General features: G+C 44.8%; 1 protein-coding gene across 2 annotated transcripts in view; it reads left to right on the top strand.

Moving 5' to 3' along the window:
- The window catches only part of CLIC5 (chloride intracellular channel 5), a 157,464-nt gene that overhangs the window by 88,568 nt on the left and 48,277 nt on the right, over positions 1–20,619 (top strand). The window lies entirely within an intron of this gene.

Genomic DNA, 20,619 nt, shown 5'->3' with positions numbered 1-20,619 from the left:
GTACAATGTATAAATGCAGCAAATGGAGCTCCAGCAGAGGTAGTGGGCAAGATGTTGCCTTGGAGGCGTGGGGAGGGATAGGAGGGGATCCTGACAGGGAACTACTGGTAAAGCAGGAAAGAGAGGGTGGGAGACTTGAGGGCAGCCCAAGGAGGTTGGAGTTGATTCTGTTATCCGTGAAAGGTCATTGGAGGGTTCTCAGGATGGGCTCAAAGGACTAAAGAAATAGTTTAAGAATGTTCTAGAATATCTGTTTATTGTTTTTAATTTTACATATGACAGAGAAAAGTTGTCTGGACTGTAGATCTGAGGGAGTTTACTGGAATGACAACAAGAAAATCAAGTTTCCCCGTTTTGATTCATTATCATTTACATACAGTCATAGTAACTACAGTATACCTGTCACTAAAGCTTGCAGTGGTTTTGATAAAAATGAGGTTATATAGTTTACTGTAAGAAGCCTGGGGGTACTGTCCTAACAAAGAGGGAGGCAAAATCCAAAAGACCATGGGGCCAAAAAGGAAGACTGGAGAAGTTGTTGTGATCTCTGATATTCCGGGACAGAATGAGAGCAATTAGCCAATCTATTTATTTAAAATAAATATCTATCACAAATCTTTATTGTAAGTCTTCATAGAGCTTCAACAGGGCTTCTTTGTAAAAGACAAAGCCCTAAAAGGAAGCAATTTCCTCTTTTGGGAAGAGGGTCGGTCTGCTTGAACTATAGGGCCATTCAACAGTGAAAAGTCAAGCAAATAGGGCAAAAATGATATGTGCCTTGCAGACACAAAGTGCATGCAAGATCTGTCCGGAGAGAGAATCAACAGTACTGCTTTATTATTGCTGTTATTTTCCTGACTAGCTGCCTGTTACCTGTTCTAGTTATTTTAGGGAAAACTCATAGGTCTGAGCCATTACAATGTCCATCCTCCATTTCAACAGAGTCTGGAGTGATTGTTAATACTGAGAACCACTGGATTCAATCCCATGAAGGATACAGTTGTAGTGTTTTTATTGTTTTTTAAGATTTTATTTATTTATTTGACAGACGGAGATCACAAGTAGGCAGAGAAGCAGACAGAGAGAGAGGAGGAAGCAGGCTCCCCACTGAGCAGAGAGCCCAATGTGGGGCTTGATCCCAGGACCCTGGGATCGTGACCTGAGCCAAAGTCAGAGGCTTTAACCCACTGAGCCACCTAGTTTCCCGGCAGTTGTAGTGTTTTTAAATAAAAAAGGGATCACACACAGCTTCCAGAATAATACATAAGAATCCAGCAACTCACTCTTTTAAAATAGCTGTATACTATTCCATAACCTGGCCACATTATTCTGAAAACAACCAGTCCGCTATTGGTGGACATATGTTTGCAGTATTTTGCTTTTGAGTATCAAATATTAGTGATTATGAAAGAACAACTTAGCTATAAGGTTTAGTTCACTTTATATATATAGGCATGTTGGTTGGCAAAGAAACCTTTTCTCTGCATTATACGGGCTGAAACCTTGAGCCAGATAATGTTTCTGTTTGTTGTTGTTGTTTTTAAGAGTTAGCTGCAACATACTGACTTTCTTATATTCTTACAACTTTTTCTTTTAAAGATTAATTAATTTATTTGAGAGAGAGAAAGAGAGCAAGGGATAAGAAGGGGCAGAGGGAGAGAGAGAAAATCAAGCAGACTCTGCACTGAGCGCAGAGGCCAATGCATGGCTCGATCTCATGACCTATAGATCAGACCTGAGCCAAAACCAAGAGTTGGAAGCATTAACCAATGGCACCACCCAGGCCTCCGTATTTTTGCAACTTCCTATGCAAGTTTTCTATGCACTTTGGATTGCAGGAAGGCAGCCTGCCAAGCCAGTGCATTGCACCATGATGGGTGCCATGAGTGTGCAGCATGGAGCCTTCCAGAAGCCCCATTCATTGATCACAACATGTCAGATTCCCACCACTTAACCTCTCAAGCAAGGGTCCAACACCCTACTGGTTCCACTGGCAGAGTGGCAGGTGCCTTCAAGGGGCTGAGGATGGGACCTGCACAGGATGACTCTGTTCGGTGATTCTAAGCTCTGCGGGCTTCCCATGGACAAGCCACATCATGGAATTTCAATAAATAATGTAACCCTGGCTCCTGTTTCAGCCTCGGTGTTCACTTTCAGCACCCGGCTGCCATTGTTATTTGCAAGCATGCCCCTCCTCTGCACGAGGTATGGAAATTGGCTGAGATTGACTGACATTTTGAGAACATGGGAGTGCCGGATTACTGTGTGCCCACGTGGAGATTTTTTTTTTTCTAAATAGGAGCAATGTAAAATCCAGATGTTCAAGGATGTACTTTTTTCGATAGAAAAGAAAAGCCGGTTATCAGTGACCTAGTGTGTTTGCCTTGTTACCTTATGAAGGCTTTGTCTTCAAAAGGTGCTGAATACCTGCCTTCTCAAATACCAACAGGGATAAATCACCTAGAGAGCTTGTTAAAAATGCAGACTGTGATTCAGTAGGTCTGGGCTAGGGCCTGAGGATCTCCATTTCCACCAAGAATCTACATTCCTGAGGAATGCTGATGTGGTTGGGCTGCGGACCTTCTTTGAGTAGCAAGGCGATAAACAATTAGAATTTGCTCCTATCAAGAAAATTGTTTCTCTTAGGGCCATTGCTGGGAATTCTCAGGGAGAGCTAAAACACTTTTTTCTTTTTTAAAACATTTATTTATTAGTGGGGGAGGGGCAGAAGAAGAGAGAGAATCTTGGGCAGACTCCGTGCCAATCATGGAGCCCCACGCGGGACTCGATCTCATGACCCTGAGATCATGTAGGAGTCAGCCAAGCTACGCAGGCACCCTTGATGGGACTTGGTTGAAGAATGGGCTTCTGTTCATTTTCCTAAGAGATAGTAGTCTAGCTATAATGTCAATCTACTGGTGAGAAAGAAAGGATCTGGGCTGGCAGTGGTATTATCGGGCCACAGGCTTCCAGAGCACTAGTGTGTACATTCGAGCCTCACAGAGAATTTGGGAAGCACCTGGCAGCTGTTGTTATTGCCATTACAGAAGAGGGACAGAGCTTGGAGGCCATTGCAAGCACCTCTCTGTCCTCCACTGTACCCCCATCCCTGGATTGAGACGGGATTGAGAGAAGAAACACCTTGCTCCCAGCTAGTTACAGAACTGCAGACACTCTGAAGTCCCGGATGCCCAACACTCCACTTCCAGTAAATTTGTTTTGAAGGCCTCGTTTCTCTTCAACCCCAAGCTCATTCCTTGAGGCTGTGGTAGGTATTTTCATGCAAGCTACATTTTGAACACTTAGAATGAATATGTCTGGCCCTGAACTTACCACAAGACTGAGAAGAGAACAATAGAACAGGGTCTGTTTTATGACTTAGTAGAAAGAACCCCATTAAAAAAAGATCTCCTAAGAGCTAATTGGGAGAACATGGGGGAAAATAAAGCTTCTCACTTTAGCTGTGTCCTTTCTCTTCTGCGTCTTCAGAAGTCCTCTCTCTCTGTGGAGAAGTGTCTGCAGAGTCCCATCTAAGGTCGACATTATAGATAAGACATGTAATCACCAAATGACGTTGATCTTCTATCCCACTGTTCCTAATCAAGGTCTCAGAATTTTCTACATCATGCTTCTGGCATTCTCTTCCAAGACTTGAGAGATGAAGCACAAGTTGAGACGTCTTTGCCATTCGAGCCTCCATCAAAAGATAATTTGGAGGGGGCTGATCCCCTAAACATTTGATAGAGTTCAGAAATCTATCTGCTACTCTTGAAGGTCAATGCTTGGCATCACCCATTCTAAACGTAGCCCAATAATAGTGAGCTTCCTTCCTTAGGAAGAGCTTGCAAGTGAAGCTATTGTGAGTGTTTAAGGGAGCTTAAAACAGTAGACATGGTTGAGGGTTGGCTTAGAGGGCAAGACCATAGCAGGATTTTTTAACAACCATGTGCAGCTAGTTTATTTGGTGTCCTCAAACTAAATGGAGATACAAATCATATGCTTGGTGACTATTGACATAAACTGACGTTACATACACTTATACTCCAAACTTATGGATGGGGCTATTCTGTTAGAGTTGGATACACACTTTCACATCCTATGATCTACCTAGTGGTTAATCTGAGGGGTCCTTCCTGTGGATCCCAGTATCAGAATGCAGGGGCAAAAATAGGGGTTTTGGTGCTTGTGAATTCGAGTAGCCCAAGAGCTTCATGCTAAATTCTGAGACTTACAGAGAGGATCCCATGGAGGAGAAAAATTCTTGTACCTCACTTATTTTGGAGTCGCTTGGCGGGTAAATTTGTATCTTTATAAAGGCCACTTTTAGGTTTTCCTCTGAGGCACGAAGTGGAGAATTTATAGACTGTTCCTCACCAGCAAGGGCAATTTCCAGCATTTTTTTAAAAGATTTTATTTATTTATTTGACAGAGAGATAGAGAGCGAGAGAGCACAAATAGGTAGGCCAAGGGAGAGGGAGATCAAGCTCTCCCCTGAGCAGGGAGCCTGATGTGGGACTCGATCCCAGAACCCTGGATCATGACCTGAGCTCAAGGCAGACGCTTAACCGACTGAGCCACCCAGGGACTCCTATTTCCAACTTATTTTGAGCCCAGATAATATTGCTGAGTGAGTAATCAGAAGCAGGACTGGACATTATGCAGTCATCCCTTCACTTCCCAGGCAGGGATGCAGAAAGACACACTGAGGCAGTCACTACCTCAATGGCACGTTCATCTTGCAAGACATCTGGGACCAGCACACACGTCTCCTGACAGCCACTGACCAGACAGAAAGCAGGGTGGGCAGTCTGTCTTTTGTAACGGGTAGAACTTGTGAAAGAAAATATTGTAGGTCTTGGAAAAATTCCCTCTCTGAATAGAACACAGACTTCATCTCAGGTTATGGCTTCCTGGGTGATGGCCTTGACTGTTGTGTGTGTGGTATGATTACTGGGGTGAATTTATTTTCTTTATGGGAGTACAATAAATAGAACATTTCCTGCCTTAGTCTGCCATTTGGAAAAGCTTTTCACTTCCCCTCTGGGTCTCGGGGATTACAAAAGACAGACTTCTTTTCAATTATAGCTCAGGCTAAGCTTGAGCATACAACTCCACCAGGGGTGAGCTCAGAGTGTGTTTTTCTCAAGGCAGAGAAAGCAAAATGGGGTCTCCTTGACACCAAAACCTGGCTCAGCTTTTATGTCTGCAGCCGTGAGGTTGTTTTTTAAAAAGCAGAATATAATGATCCAGGACTCTAGTCTTCATGGGACCTTCTGTAGGACCCTGAAAGGAATTAGTTGGGTGGGCTTGTGGGATAGGAGGGACCGGTTGGTGGGAAACTTTCCATGTTGCACGGTAGCACAGAAGACTTTCCCCAGATTGTGTCTTACTGTGGTGGTGGGGGGTGGTGAGCTGGAGGAAGGAGGGAAGGGCCCGAGGGCAGAGCCACAGTGAAGGCACAGCTGAAGGCTTGCTCTCTACTGGGTTCCGTGCTCCCCTGTCTCCTGTGTGATCTCCCTGGATCCTCCCAGTCATCCCCTGGGGGAGAAAGGGGCATGTGAAGCTGGGGATTTAGGCACACAGCTTCTCCCCTACCCTCCCTCTGTGGTCTCAGGACCTTCAGTATGAGTCTGGCTTCTTGTCTTTACCTTGAGGGAATCCTTCACTTTGATGGGAAGGATTGGTTGGACTTCAGTATTTTACTCTTTTAAGAGTCAAATGACAGGTAAGCCAGAACTAGCAGGAACCCCTCCAGAGCGGAATTTTGACAGGATTCAGTGCTCACAGCTCTGGTGATTATGTCTGAATTACTTACATTGATGATTTTGACTGAGCTTTCAACTGTCTCCGCACTCCTGCTAACTCCACAGGTGACAGGTCACCTGCACTTCCTGGACCTCGGCTCTCGGTTGGCCTCCTCTGAGAAACGAAGGAGTTGGGTGAGGCTGGAGGGATCTGGGTTGGGTTGAGGGTGGGGAACCTCCCAACAGGAAAGCTTCTTCAATGGCTTTCTGAGGTAACGTGCTCAGAATACTATGGAAAGGTGTTTGAGGAAAATCATGGGAAGACGATGCCTTGGAGGAGTCTTTCAGTGTGGAGGGTCAGCCCGCAAGCTCTGTCCTCTAAGCGAACATTCACGGAGCCTGTGCCAGGAGCCAGTGTTGTGCTGGGATCTGGGTGTCGCTCGGGCTCACAGGATTTCTATTCAGCCAGCCAGTAGAATTCTGAGCTGCAGATAGAAGATTCAGTGATATTTACCTTTTCTGAGCCACATTTGACCCTATTTTAAAGTGTCTTTCAAGATCATCTTTTTTACTTTTTTATCCACTTTATAAATAACAAAACTAAGGCTCAGGGGCAGGGGAGGGGAGCAGTTACTTACCCAGGATCACACAGTTACTTGAGCCCAAACTAGATCTGGAACACAAGACTTCTAATCCTCTGTTTTTAATTCACTCCCCCCTTTTGATTAAAGGGCTGCGCAGGGACCTCAGTTCACTCAAACATCCTCCAAACATTCCGGCTAGGGTCTTACCACAAGCAACTGTCCCAATTGCATAGCACTCGCATCTAAGGCAAAGTTAAACATTGCTATAGTCTCCCACCTCCGGAGTAATTAAAAAGGAATGTGTTTTGTTTTTAAGTCTTGCCTTTCCAACCAGCACTGGAGTAATTTGAAGTAGAGTATTTTATTTTATTTTTTTAAAGATTTTATTTATTTATTTGACAGAGATCACAAGTAGGCAGAGGCAGGCAGAGAGAGATGGAGAAGCAGGCTCCCCGCTGAGCAGAGAGCCCGATGCGGGGCTTGATCCCAGCATCCTGGGATCATGACCCGAGCCGAAGGCAGAGGCTTTAACCCACTGAGCCACCCAGGCACCCCATAAGTAGAGTTTTTTAAATGGAAATTGGAGCAGCTCTGTGATAAGAATTTCTTCCCTTTGGCCTGGGCACCCATTATAGAAGCTCTGTCCTTGTTAAGTTGTGGAGGTAAGGACTGATTGGATCTCACATGGGATTTAATAGGCAAAAGTCCATGTGTCTGGTTTCCAGACTCTGGGGGGCTACTGTTAACATTCTTTCTTCTCTCCCAGTTCCTCACTTACCTGGCAGATGCCTGTAACCCCCTCCACCAAAGCTCTATTCCTTCTGCTTCTATCTGGTCCACGATCAATGGCAAACAATCATGTAGAATTCATCCGTAAATTCAAATGCTTTCAGAGTTGGCTTTGAGAAATCGAAGTGGGGAAGATGCCATGTTGGCCGGGGTTGGGGGGTGCAAATGGGCCTGGGACAAGTGGTGGCAGGAAAAGCAGATCTAGGAGACAGAGAGACTTCCAGAAGATAGGGTTTGACTGCTTTGTGGCCTTGCCTGTGATTGAGCTGATATCCTTAAACCGGAGAATTTCTGGGTGGGTTTCCCTGATACAAAGCAAAGGATAAGACTGCTTGCTTATGGTTCCCTAAACATCTCACACCGTGTAATCAAGCTGCCAGACCTGCATCTATGCAGTAGTTTCTGCTCCGTGGTCCTCACCCACTGTTATGCTTGAATAAATCCTCGTCTACCCCAAGACCTTCCCTGAACTCTTCGTGTCCCTGCTCTACCCATGCTCTGTGTCATTATCGCACTTCATTTATGACCCAGACATCATCTCCTTGCCTTTCGCTGCCTCCATGTGGTCCAGTTTTTCAAGGAGAGGGACTGGTTCTCATTCATCGTCGAAACCCTAAGCCCTGCACCGAGCAGGCCCTCAGTGAAGATGCTGCCCTGCCCAAGAGGTCAGGTGACTGCACATGGTTCAGCGTGGGGTGAAACCTCTTAGTGTTCCACACAGCCAGGGAAGCTGAACTAGGACTTGAAGGAGACCCACCTGTAGAAGAAGTGGTATGTATAGCCACTGCTGGCTAGAGGACATTGCCAGGGAAGAGGAACTACGAGTGAGCCCATATGACCATGTGAGAGCTTGGGCCTGATCCCAGTGCTATCTGTCACCCTCAGGGAGGACCCCACTGCAGAGATCAAGAACAAACGCGTGTGGAGATGTAACCTTGAAGCTGGTGAGTGAGGCTCTTGGCATTGCTGCTGCACTGACTTGAGGTTCTCCAGACATCTTCCACCCAAAATATGCTCTCTATTCCCGGAACAGCTCCAAATGGTGCCCTTCTTTCAGGGCGTATGCAAGGACTGACAGTGGGGGTGGCGGTCAGCAATGGTAGAAGTGGGGTGGGAGAAGGCGGGCCGTGATCTGAAGGTGTCTCCAGGACAGGAGTACCAGGAAATAGGAAACCAAACAAGTAAGGGGGAGCACCTGAAATCTCCCTGAGACTCTGATTCTGTGTTTGGAGTGGGTCTGGGGGCCATTTTTGTCCATTTTTCTTGTTTAACACATCCCTTAGGTGATTCTATTGTATCCCTAACCATGAGCCCAACTAGGTCAGACGTGGCCAGGCCCAATCAAGCATTGGAATCCTTTTGAAAGTTTTGAGGAAAAAAAAAAAAAAAAAGATCTGAGCCCTACTCCAGATTGATTAAGTCAGAATATCTAACGGGCCCTGACATGGCATCTTTAAATGAGTATTAGACTTCTTAATTTCTATAAACATACTTTGCTGACATTTTATAAAATACTAATTTTGCAAAGAAATTTTTCCAGAGGGTCCCAGGTTTCAGTGAACCTATTTAATAAATCTTATCACTCAGATTTGATGTTAGTGCCATAGGCTTTTCTTCCATCATATTGGGGAGTTTGGGGTAGATGAGAGTGACTGAGCCCAAGTGAGAGGCCAGATGGCTGACTTGGTGAGCACTCTAACATCTTTCCAGACCAGCTTGTGGTGTCAAGATGCTGTATCCTAAACTCCACGTTCAGACAACGAGAGCAGAGGGCGGGGTGAGTACTAATTGAGAGATCTTCACTATCACAGGATCCCAAACACCAGAGTTTGTGGGAGAAGTGGAGTTTAATGTCAAGATACCCTTGTCTGCCATGAAGATGATAGGAGTTGCAGGTTCATTCTGGGAATGTAGGAGAAATGGATTCACGATCCAAAGCTGGAACTAGTTTCTCTAGCATCTCAAATAATAAATAAAAAATAGGTCAAGGGAGGAAAACCACACTCTTGACAGTGCCCTAATTAAGAGGAAAGCGTGTTTTCTCCACTAGGACTGGTGTTCTCTGGGGCAGGCTTAAGTCAGAAGACATCTTCAAATGAAACCCATGCGGGAAGGAGTTCTGTTTATTTGAGGCTGGAGATTTGTATCGCTCTTTGGTTTCCTTTGGTTTCCTTTGCTTTCATCCATTTCTGATGTGGGAGAATTCCGGCTTTTCACTTTCCTGATGCAAACACTGAGACCCACAGTCAAGCCTCAAAGAATAGCATGATGATCCCATAAATATTTGTAGCAAAGATTCTTGGATAATGAGGGGACATACAGGCTTCCACTGGACTTCAGCAGAAAATCACCCGGAATCTGCCACAACCTGACCGTGACCTTCATCCATCCATCTTCCTTGGGTTCTCATCTTTGGCACCTGAGCCACTTGTAAGCAGTGCTTGAGGAATGTAGCCCAGCATAGAAACTCAACGATCTTATAGAGAGCAGGCATGCATGTGCCTGGGATTGTACCAACAGTTCCCTCAACGTACATCCTCTTCCCTGTCTTCCTCATGGTCATTGTGACACTGCCCTTATTTAGGGACACTTTTGCAGCCAGTGGGCAGGGACCATGGTTGCCCCTGTGTTTGCTTTCTCTACTGAATGGATTGTTTTGCACACAAAACCCTGAGCACCAAGGTATTGTTGAATTTTTGTGCCATCAAAGAGAGGTCTACTGACTCTTTACCAAGCCATAGCATTTCACAAACAGGGATGTTTAATCAGCTCTTGCTAAATGGTTTTCTTCTGTGGTCACAATGAATAGAGATGAAAGTTTCTAAAGTGAACATCATGTGTTTTATACCTCCTACCATTCAGTTTGGTAACAACCCTCTTAGGTGAGGGTTTGTCCCCAATTTGCAGATAAAGAACGTGACATTGTGTGTATGTGCGTGTGTGTGTTACCTGCTGGGTAACATACCACCCCAAAACTTAGTGACTTCAAACGATGAAGACATTGATTTCACTCAGGAACCCAAAGTTTGGCTTGAGCTTGATGGAGATAACTCACTTTACTTCACTAGGTGTCATTTGGAACAGCTAGAAGGCCGGGGGCTGGCATCATCTGAAGTTGTACTCATTCACCTGTCTGGTGGGGGATGCCACCTGTTGGCTGAGTGCTCGGCTTGAAGTTGATTGTTGTGCTGTGTATTCCTCATGACCTGGGTTCTAAGGGCAGGCATACCAAAGGAGAGAGAGCATGCCGGGCCCAATCTGTACTACTTTTTATGACCTGACCTCAGAAGTCATACACTTGACATTCTACAACTCGTGGAGGCAGCCATAAAGACCCACCCCATTTCAAGAAGAAGGCAAATATAGACTCCACCTTTGGAGATATACGGAACTGGAAATAGGGCTGTCGCCACTTTGGAAATAAAACCTGACCCGTTCAGCTGCTTGATATCAGGGCTGGAATTTGAACCCAGGTCTGCCTGACTCTACCCACTGCCCTTTATACTGTACTACTGAACGCTGTGAGGTCAAGGACAAAAGCCTGCTCCTAGCGCAATGGAACTTAGTTGTTAAGTATCATGTCTGGGGCTAGTGGATCATGAAGAGCCTGACTTAGAGGCAGAGGTCTGGCTGCTGGGGGTTCCTGGGGCTGGTGCAGGTGTGTGATAGTGGAGTTGTTGTGCCTCCCGGAGCACTGTGGAGTAACACGTAAGACATACCAGGACCATGAACTCTGTATTTCTTGAATACCTCTTGGGTTCTCAGGGTCTCATAAAATAAAATGGATAAGTAAATTAAACAAATCACCAAGTCACACTCATGCTAATGGAAGACTTCTCAAGTGTCTTATTAGAAAGGGAGATCGTTTGGTATTGAAAATATTATTAATAAGAATACTAATATTATTAATAAGAATACTGGTGTCTAATAACTGGCAAACTTCCGATTGAAATGAGGCAAAATCTAGAATAATGTAGAAGGGAGTGAGAGAAGCTGAGAGGCAGAATTCACCAGGAAGAATGGAGACAAGCAAGCCCTGTAGCATTTCCACATTTTTTCTTTTCTTCTTTCTTTCTCTTTCCTTTTCCTTATTTTCTGTTTTTGTAAGCTCAGGGGTTGAATAGAATGTTCTAGGTCTAAGAGCAAGTGTTAGTGCTGACTTAGGGAGGATAATCATGTTTGGGCGCTCCAGAGGGCATCAAGCGTGGAGGGGGAGAGCGACTAGCTGAGGGGGCAAAGGTCAGGAGGAGGGCGCTGTCAGCAAAAGAACATGAGGTTCAGACGCAGGGCCAGCAGAAACAGCAGAGCATTAAGCCAAGCGTGGGCCCTTCTGAGCCCTGAGCCTCATGCATCCTCACAGATGGTGGGCCCATAAAGCCAGCCCAGCAGAAAGGAGGCACCTGGTGACAGGGAGGCTGCAGAAACCTGAGTTTTAAGAAGTGAGGGTAATCGAAAGTTCTAACTACAAGAGAAAATTCAAGTAGGAATAAGTTACAAAGAAAGGGGAAAAAAAGAGAATTGCTTAGGCCCAGAAAGTGATTGAAAGAGAATCATTTCAAAGGAGGATGTGAAGTAGAAGCAGGACGAGTAAGAGGTTTAAAAGAGACCCATTCATTTATTCAAACAGTGTGGACATGAAAGCGTAGAAATAAAAATCCCCGTAGGAGTGGAAAGAAGGGCTGGGAGCGGGGGTGTTGGTGTTGGGTGGGAAAGGGCAGCTCTTTCCCAGAGAGTGTGTGGAGGAACAGGAGGTGAATACAGACTCAGCGAGGAATGACACGAAGCTGGGGGAGGCTGAAGGACACTCCCAAGAGGCCTCAAGCACAGCCACGTTACGCAACTCAGCAAGTCGTGGTTGTCCTTGGGCCCAAAGCCACCATCAGACCAGAGCGGTAACTACTCAGGGTCAAAGGCACCACTGGACCCTGCTCTCTTAGTCAGACCCTGAACACAGTAGGCTTCCGGGTATGGCACCCACAGGGGCCCTTGGGTGGGGATAGTTACGCAACCCTATCGAGGTGTTTATAAAACCATCTGGTGACTTAAGGTGTTGATGACAGACAGTGCACTTCTGGGTTACCTGTCTTAGCGAATGCTTTTGAATTTGCCTAGCGTGATGTTTAATTTTTTGTGTCAAGTTGGCTGGGCTGCGGTGCTCAGATATTTAGTCAGACATTGTTCTGGATAGTTCTGTGCTCGAGGTATTTTTTGGATGAGCCGAACCTTTAACTTAGTAGACTTTGAGTAAAACAGGTTATCTTCTCTAATGTGTGTAGGCCTCATTCGGTTAGTTGAATGCCATAATAGAAAGACTGGTCCCCTGTGAGGAAGAGGGAATTCTATCAGCAGGACTTAATCTGCTGCTCTTCCCTGAGTCTCCAACCTAATGACCTACTTCATCAGGCTATGGACTTACCAGACCTCTACAGTCATGTGAGCCAACCCCTTAAAATAATTGTATCTACCTATCTACTTGTCTATCTATCCATCCACATATACCCATGATCCCTTCCATTTGTACACATCCTGTTGGTTCATTTTTTTTTTTTTTTTTTTTTAACAGAGAGAGTGAGTAAGTGAGAGAGCATGAGTAGGTGGGGAGGTCGAGGAGAGGAGGAAGCCGACTTCCCTTTGAGTCTGAGGTGGGACTTGATCCCAGGACTCCAGGATCATGACCTGAGCCAAAGGCAGACACTTAACTGACTGAGCCACCCAGGAGCCCTCACATCCTGTTGGTCCTATTTCTAGAGAACCCTGCCTTGGAATTCTTGACATTGCATTGAACAAGCAGCAAGCCACAGAGTGCTGATTCAGCCTTTATAATCCACTCTATGGAAACGCTGACAGTGTCTAAAGCCTCAAATATATACTCATTACCTGTTCACTGAATGAAAAATGCCCGAATGACCCCAGTGAGTAAAGCCTTATGCGGCTGCTAAGAAAAGGGCTGTTTTTTATTCAAGAGGAGAGCTCCCTGTCCTCGAGTAGACCACAAACCACAAGTCCTATCTCTGCTAGCAGAAGGCTTACCGACCAAATTATTAGAGTCTATTCTGTACTGAAAAAATAATCATAATAAGGGATACTCGCTAATAAGGAAAAAATGGGCAGCTCCAGCCAAATATTGTCATTATAAAGAAAAATTCTTTCTTTTTCATATAATGAGAATCAGTTTCATGCTCTACAGGTGAGTCATTTTATATCCAAAGAAAGTTCTCTTCCTGTGGCCTTTGTCACCTTGACACTCTTTCCCTAAGATAACAACCAACCTAGCATGGCAAAATGCTACAAATCAGAAATCAGGGATTATATCCCACATTCTGTCATGGGACCAGGCAATGCAACCATAGGCAAGTTGTTTAACCTCTCTGGGCTTGTTTTTTGACCAGTAAAATGAAAGAGTTAGACCATATCATCCCTGAGTTCAGTCCTAGCTCCATTACTGCAGAATTTTTATTTCTAAACTTGAAAAAAATCACCTAATAACTTGAGTATTAGGGGATAGTTTTCATGGACCAAAGCAACAAAAATTTGAAATGTGCTGTAAATTAACTTTCTGGAGAGAACTGGAGTTTCTGTCTTCTAGTGCTTCATTTAGAGCTTATCCTTGCTAGGCTGTTAAATGAATCGAACAGGGATGTCTGGATGGCTTAGCCAGTTAAGCATCTGCCTTTGGCTCAGGTCATGATCCCAGGATCTTGGGATCAAGTCCACCACCAGGCTCCCTGCTCAACAGAGAGCCTGCTTCTCCCTTTGCCTGTTACTCTCCCTGCTGTGGTCTCTCTCTCTCTCTCTCTCTCTCCGTGTCAAATGAATAAAATCTTTTAAAAAAATAAATGAACCAAGGAACCTAAAAAGCTTGCATTTTGAAATATCAGACATTTAAATATCTGTAGCACATTGGTCCCAATCAAGAGAGAGAAACCACAGGAGAAGTTTAACATAAAGTATTAACCATGATAGAAGATTGACCCTAACATATATGAGAATTCTGGAGCTGTAGAAGAATGGCTAATGAAGGGGTTCAGATCTCACTGGAGAGGTTAAAGTCAGCCCCACAAAAAGCACAGAAACTCACTGGTTTGGTGAGGCCAGAGCTGGTCTGTAGTTGTTTGGACAAGCAATAGGCTACCATCCAGAGCTCAGAGGGGAGCAGGTGGTCAGCAGTGGTGTCAGAGGCATAAGCGGGAACCAGGTATAGCAGGAGCAGGAGGCCTTCAGGCCACATGAGGCTTGCAAAGGAAGCATCACATCTGTGTGGACACCCCGACCAGAGGCAGGCTACGTGGGGGCTTTGGCTTCTGTGTCAGTAGGGCTACAGAGTGGTTATCACCAGGCTGTGGCTGCAAGGTGCCACAGGGATCACATTCTGGGCTGTGGCTGGGGCAGACTCTGCTGGATGTCTTCCTACCCACACAGCTGACCCCCAGCCCACACCACAGACAGCAGAAGAAACTCTTCCTCCTGCAAGGTCCCTGTGGTCCTATCTCCTAAGAAAGATACCTTCATGCTTGCTTTAGAAATGCTGAAAGGCACTTCCCCCTATTCTCACAGAACATTTCCTACAGAGGGCATTCAGAGCTGAGAGACAATAAATTGATAAACGACACAAATCTGTCAAGCTTAAATGTTGTCTGTCCATTCCCTGCTATTCTTTCTTTGTTCCTCTCGAAAAATTTTTCCCTCTTCCAGACGTTGGTGCTTACAAATGACTTTGGGACAATTAATCAGCTTCTTCTTGTCCGCAGACAAAGCTCCATGTACCTGGTCCTTTCATGGGGTGTCTTAAACCAACACTTCTCAAATGTTGTTCATGACCTCTTTGGGTCCCTGAGACCCTTTCAGGAATTCTGGGAGGTCTCAGCTTTTTCAAAGGAATATAATGTCCCCTTGGGGTTGAAATTTCACGAGTAAGTTTGCTGGTGTTTTAGCACAAATCAAGGCAGTGGTCTGAACTAGGACTAGGAGTCACGTGTGTGCAGAAAAAAAAAGAAGCCAGTCTCGCTTATGAATGTCCTGGATGAAGTGGTAAAAAAAAAAAAAAAGTATATAATGGAATAAAACCTCAACCCTTGGTGCATGTCTTTTAAACATTCTGGCTGAAGAAATGGGAAATGCACGTAAAGCTGCTGGGCTGTATTCCGAAGTCAACGGTTGTCGGAGGAACAGCTCTGGCTTGTTTGAGTGGAAAGCCGAACCAGCCGGTCTCTCACAGAGCAGGGTTTTTACCTGAAAGAGCAGGTGGCAGACAAACTATGGCTCCTCAGGCTTGGTGTCTGCCAGACTCTTTCTGGAAAATCCAGGAGACGAACTTGGCGTCTCAAGGCTAACCATGGACAGTATTGATTGCCTATGATCCAATACAAGCTTTCAAGAGAAAATGAGGATATTGGGAAAGAGATACCAGCCCCCATGCACTTGACCGTGTCTCTTATACTTCTCGGATGAGCTCAAGTGGTGCTATTACTGAATGAAATATTTTGACATTGTACCATGACACGTATCGGCCCTTGGGAGATCTGTATCATTCAGTGAAACGCTGTTTACCAAATGACGAATTTGTGATGTTAAAAAATCATTCATGGGTGAATGGCCCATTCATAGTACGAGACAGATGAATGGGTTTTAGTGGAACAGAAGAACTTGGCTGATAGGGTTTCAAATTCCATCCACCAGCTAGGTTTTAAGAAACTACCCTTTGAGTTTCGGTATGGTATTAAAGAAAAATGCCCGCAATTATCTGAAAAAGCTATTAAATTACTCCTCCCTTTTCCAAGTACATATCTGAGTGAGGCCAGATTTTCTTTTTATACTTCAACCAAAAAGCAAAAGATTGAAGGCAGAAGCCAACTTTTATTAAGTCAGACATTAAGGGTTTTGCAAAAACATAAAACAATGCCACTCTTCTCACTCAAGTTCTTTCCTTAAAAAATATACTTCTTCTTCTTCTTTTTTTTTTTTTTTTACAAATACACCTTTTAAAAAAAATATTTTATTTATTTATTTGACAGACAGAGATCACAAGTAGGCAGAGAGAGAGAGAGAGAGGAGGAAGCAGGCTCCCTGCAGAGCACAGAGCCCCATGCGGGGCTTGATCCCAGGACCCTGGGATTATGACCTGAGCCGAAAGCAGAGGCTTTAACCCACTGAGCCACCCAGGTGCCCCCAAAATATACTTCTTTTATTTTAGAGTATTATTTATGTTAATATACAATATATTTATTATCATTGCCATATTATATTTACATAAATAAGTAAACAAAGATTAAAAATATTTTTTAGCTTTCATTTATAAAACAATAAATACAAAAAGCTGTTTGGGATTCTCAGCGATCTTTAAAAAGTACATAAGAGCTCTGAGACCAAAATGTTTGGTCTCATGTTTGAGATGAGACCATCTCAATGTTTGAATGTTTGAAGGTTTGAGGACTGCTCAAACATGTTTGAGGACATGCTGTCTTAAATCTCCATTAGTCACTAGAATTCACAAAACTGTAGGAATTTTTAAGTGTGGTAGTAGAGACCAATAGAGGAACGTGATTTCATTACTCAAGGTCACACAGTGAATCAGCGACAGAGATGGCTCGAGATCCGTGATCTGCTGCTATGTTGTGTCATACAACCCAGACTTCTCTGGGACTCTCTTCAGAGCACCAACACTGCAATTTTGAGATACTCAAGAGATAGATAGGGTGCGATACCTTCCTCCCCTCAAAATACATCTGCTCAAACAGGAACAGGACCGACTAAGTTTGTGCTTATTGCTACTGAGGGCACAGTAAGTAAAACCTGGCCCTAGTGTGGGGGGTAACCAAGCTCACCTTTTAGAGGGAGAGACTACATGAAAGGCAATATCTCATAGCATACAATATGACTTACCTGGCAAGTAATGTAATGTATATTCATACAACCTATATAATTCTATTATTATCATAGGCAATATTATATATTACAGAAGTTTTATTGTATCTATAGCATATATATAGTAGAGTATAACTTACAGTAAATACATTTACTATATCTAGGAAAGGGGAAGGACTTTGCGGTCACAGTTGGCTGGTAATTCTGCACATGGGCACAGCATGGCAAAGCAGAACTGTGAACTTGGAAAATTTGCCACCAGCTGTATACCATGCTCTTTCTGACACTTTCTGGCTTGCATTTGTTTCTGAGGGCTGTCATAACAAATCACCATAAACTGGATGGTTTTTCCTATACACAGAGATTTATTCTGGAGGCTAGAAGTTGAACATCAAGGTATCAGCAAGGCCATGCTCTCTCCAGAGGCTCAGAGAAGGCTCCCCTTCCTCATCTCTTCTAGCGTCTGGTGTTTCTGGTGATCCTTGGTGTTCCTTGCCTTGTGGAGGCAGGACTCCAATTTCTACCTCTGTCTTCACATGACCCTCTCTCCTGCAGGTCTGTGTCCGTATTGCTCTCTTCTTATGAGCACATCCACATATTTAGGGCCTGCCCTAATCCGGTATATGACCTCATCTTACCTTGATTACGTCTGCAGAGACCCAAATAAGGGTGCACTTAACATTCTGGAAAGACGTGAATTTGGTGTGTGGGGGAGGCATTATTTAACCTAGTACACTGCTTGTGTGCCTGCCTCCAGCATTTACTGTTCACAGCCTCTTCCCCACACGTTTTCCCTCACATTTTTCAGGTCCTGGGGTCCCGTGGAACCTCACCTGTCCGTTCTCTGTTGGTGTTTTAAGTGGTTGCCACAAGCTCCCTTCTTTTAACCCATGACTTTAACAAAGGGCTTCTCTGGGCCACATAAGTGGTGAGTTGTGAAGGGGGAAAGAAAGAAGCTGAACAACTCCACAGTAAAACAACAAAAACAAAAAACCCCAGTAGAATACCCTGATTTAAGAAATGGGCTAGGGACCTAAATAGACATTTCTCCAAAGGAGACATTAAGAACCAACAGGTATACGAAAAAAATCTCAATGTCACTCACCATCAGGGAAATGCAGATCAAAACCACAATGAGATACCACCTTACACCTGTCAGAGTAGCTGTCGTCAAAACCCCCATGTCAACAAGCACTGCTGGGGATGCAAAGAAATCGGGACTCGGGGGTGCTGTTGCTGGGAACGCAATTGGAAGTAGCCACTCTGGAGAACAGTACGGACGTTCCTCACAAACCTGAAAACAGGACTTTCCTATGATCCAGCAATCTCGCTTCTGGGTATTTACCAAAAATAACTGAAATCAGGATTTTGAAGGGATATTGGCACGATCCCCTTCAGTGCAGCAGGGTTCACAACGGCCAAGACATGGGAGGAGCCTACGTGTCTGTGGACCGGTGAATGGATAAAGAAACCGACTGTGCTATATACATACTGTGGAATAGTCTTCAGTCTTAGCACGGAAGGAAGAGCCGAGAATGTCACGCCATGGATAAACCTCAAGCACACGACGCTAGATGAGTTCAGTCCATCATTGAGAGACAGATATTGCCCAATTTCGTTTGTAGGAGGTCACTAGAACAGTCCCTCTCATAGGATCAAAGAGTGGAATGGTTGTCACCAGGGCTGGGGGGAGGGGAAACGAGGAGCTGCTATTCAGCGGGAATAAAGTTCCAGGTGAGCCCGGTGAACCAGCTCTAGAGCTCTGTGGTCCTACGCTGTGCCTGTGGCCATAGTAATGTATGGTCCACTCACGATGTCTTGCGGGGAGGTCTCATGGTAAATGCTCTTACCCCAAGAACGGAGAAGAGAAGAAAAGAGAAAAAGAAAAGAAGGAAAAAGAAAAGGAAGCTGAGCATCCTCAAATGTTATTTCTATGGCTCTTTGGCAATTTTGGTTTCCTGGGTAGCATCATGATTTACGACAGAGCATAGTTGTCTGGGCCTAACGTGATTTACGGCAATAGGGAAAAGGTGGGAAGCTGTGAAAGCCAGCATTCTCCGCACCTCGGGCACAGCTGCGGGCACAGGGGTGGAAGGGTGGGACGTGTGCACACAGTCCCATCACTGTCACCTTCAGCTCTATGACCTGGGGCCCCAGGTTATCTCTTTGGGGCCTCAGGTTGGGCTCCGGGCATGGCTGCATGATCTGGAGCCAGATCGCCTGTGTTCAAACCAGGGACCCTTAGGCCAGTTCTCTCCTTTCTCTGTGCCTCAGTTTCCACATCTTGCAAAAGGGTGCTAATACCCCACTACATGGGCTTCTCGTGAGGAATAAATGAGTTAATATTATATGTGAAGCATTTTGAACAGTGCCTGACAATGTAGACATGAGTTGTTGTTCTATGAATTTTCTGTCCAGCTTATTAGAATTCCAGTATTTTACTAGTTCCTCCTTCAGTTCCCTTATCATTAATTACCCACCCCCAGCTACCCCCACCAGAGGCAAAGTAGGTGGCAGTACGTGGATATGGCTTTTGGTTTTGTTTTTTAATTCTTTCCTTGTCACTTCTGATGAGCCCTGGGGAAGATTTCCTTTGTCAGGATGTCTTAAACGACTAGGAGCCAGGTGCCTGAGGAGTGCTTCTTGGGAAGGCCTTAGGGAGCCTACATTATAAACTCCAGTGAGCACCAGGCTATTATTAAATTAATAGTCGCCTGTCTGAGTGAGGCTTTATCAGTAATTCTAGCTCTGCGGGTAGGTGTGTTGTCTACAATGTGACCTCCCACCTTCCCGATTTTGTATAACGGAGCCTGTGGTGTCTCAGCTGCTCAGGAGTGGGTCTGTTTGCAGCACAGAGGAAAAGGGAGACCTGAATAAGGATGGGGCTTTTGGGATCGTTAAGAGAGAGGTAGAATAACTGTAATTTCATAGCAATTACCTACAACCAACACCGTCAAAGGCGCCAGTTTTCCGTGATAAACCTGAGCCTCTGGTGGGAGCAATTTGCAAGGTAGAAATAAGCATACAATTAGACTCTTATGTATGAAAGAAGGCATCAACCCCTCCCCGTCCAAATGCCACAGCAAAACAAACCTCAGAGGGGAAAATACTGGGTTGCATTTTGGGAGTGCATTATTTTTTTCTTCTTCTTTAAAAAAAAAAAATCTTAATAAACCCTCATTCCAGTATTTTGTTTGAGTTGTTCCCAGCTTTGCTAGGAAGCCTGGGGACCTCCCAGCCACCTGATGGGACCACGGTTTCCAGGGGAGCCACCAGTGAACTTGAGTGAATGGGTGATTTCTCCCCCTAAGTACCATGTCAGGGACCCATAAACCACTCTGTGGAAGTGAATTATACAGAGATCAGTTACCCAACTTTTTTTGTTGTTGTTATTCATGCATTTGCTGAAAATGAGGTCGTTATAAAATTCATGTCTCTGCAGCCCACTCAGAAATAAAACTAGGCTTGCCTTTCAGATGATAAAACAGAAACAAAATCAAAAATGAAAAAAAAAACCACGCTATTTTGAGAACGGTCCTAAGAAAGGGAAATCTAGTGAGCAGAAGTATGCAAGCACTCAGGAGAGCTATCTGATATTGTTCCAGTCCTATCTGCCAGCCAACCCCACAGGAGGCCACAAG

This window comes from Mustela erminea, chromosome 4, assembly GCF_009829155.1.
Source record: "Mustela erminea isolate mMusErm1 chromosome 4, mMusErm1.Pri, whole genome shotgun sequence".
NCBI classification, from domain to species: domain Eukaryota; kingdom Metazoa; phylum Chordata; class Mammalia; order Carnivora; family Mustelidae; genus Mustela; species Mustela erminea.
The sequence above is the reverse complement of the archived record's forward strand: the minus strand, read 5'-3'. Positions and strand labels throughout refer to the sequence as shown.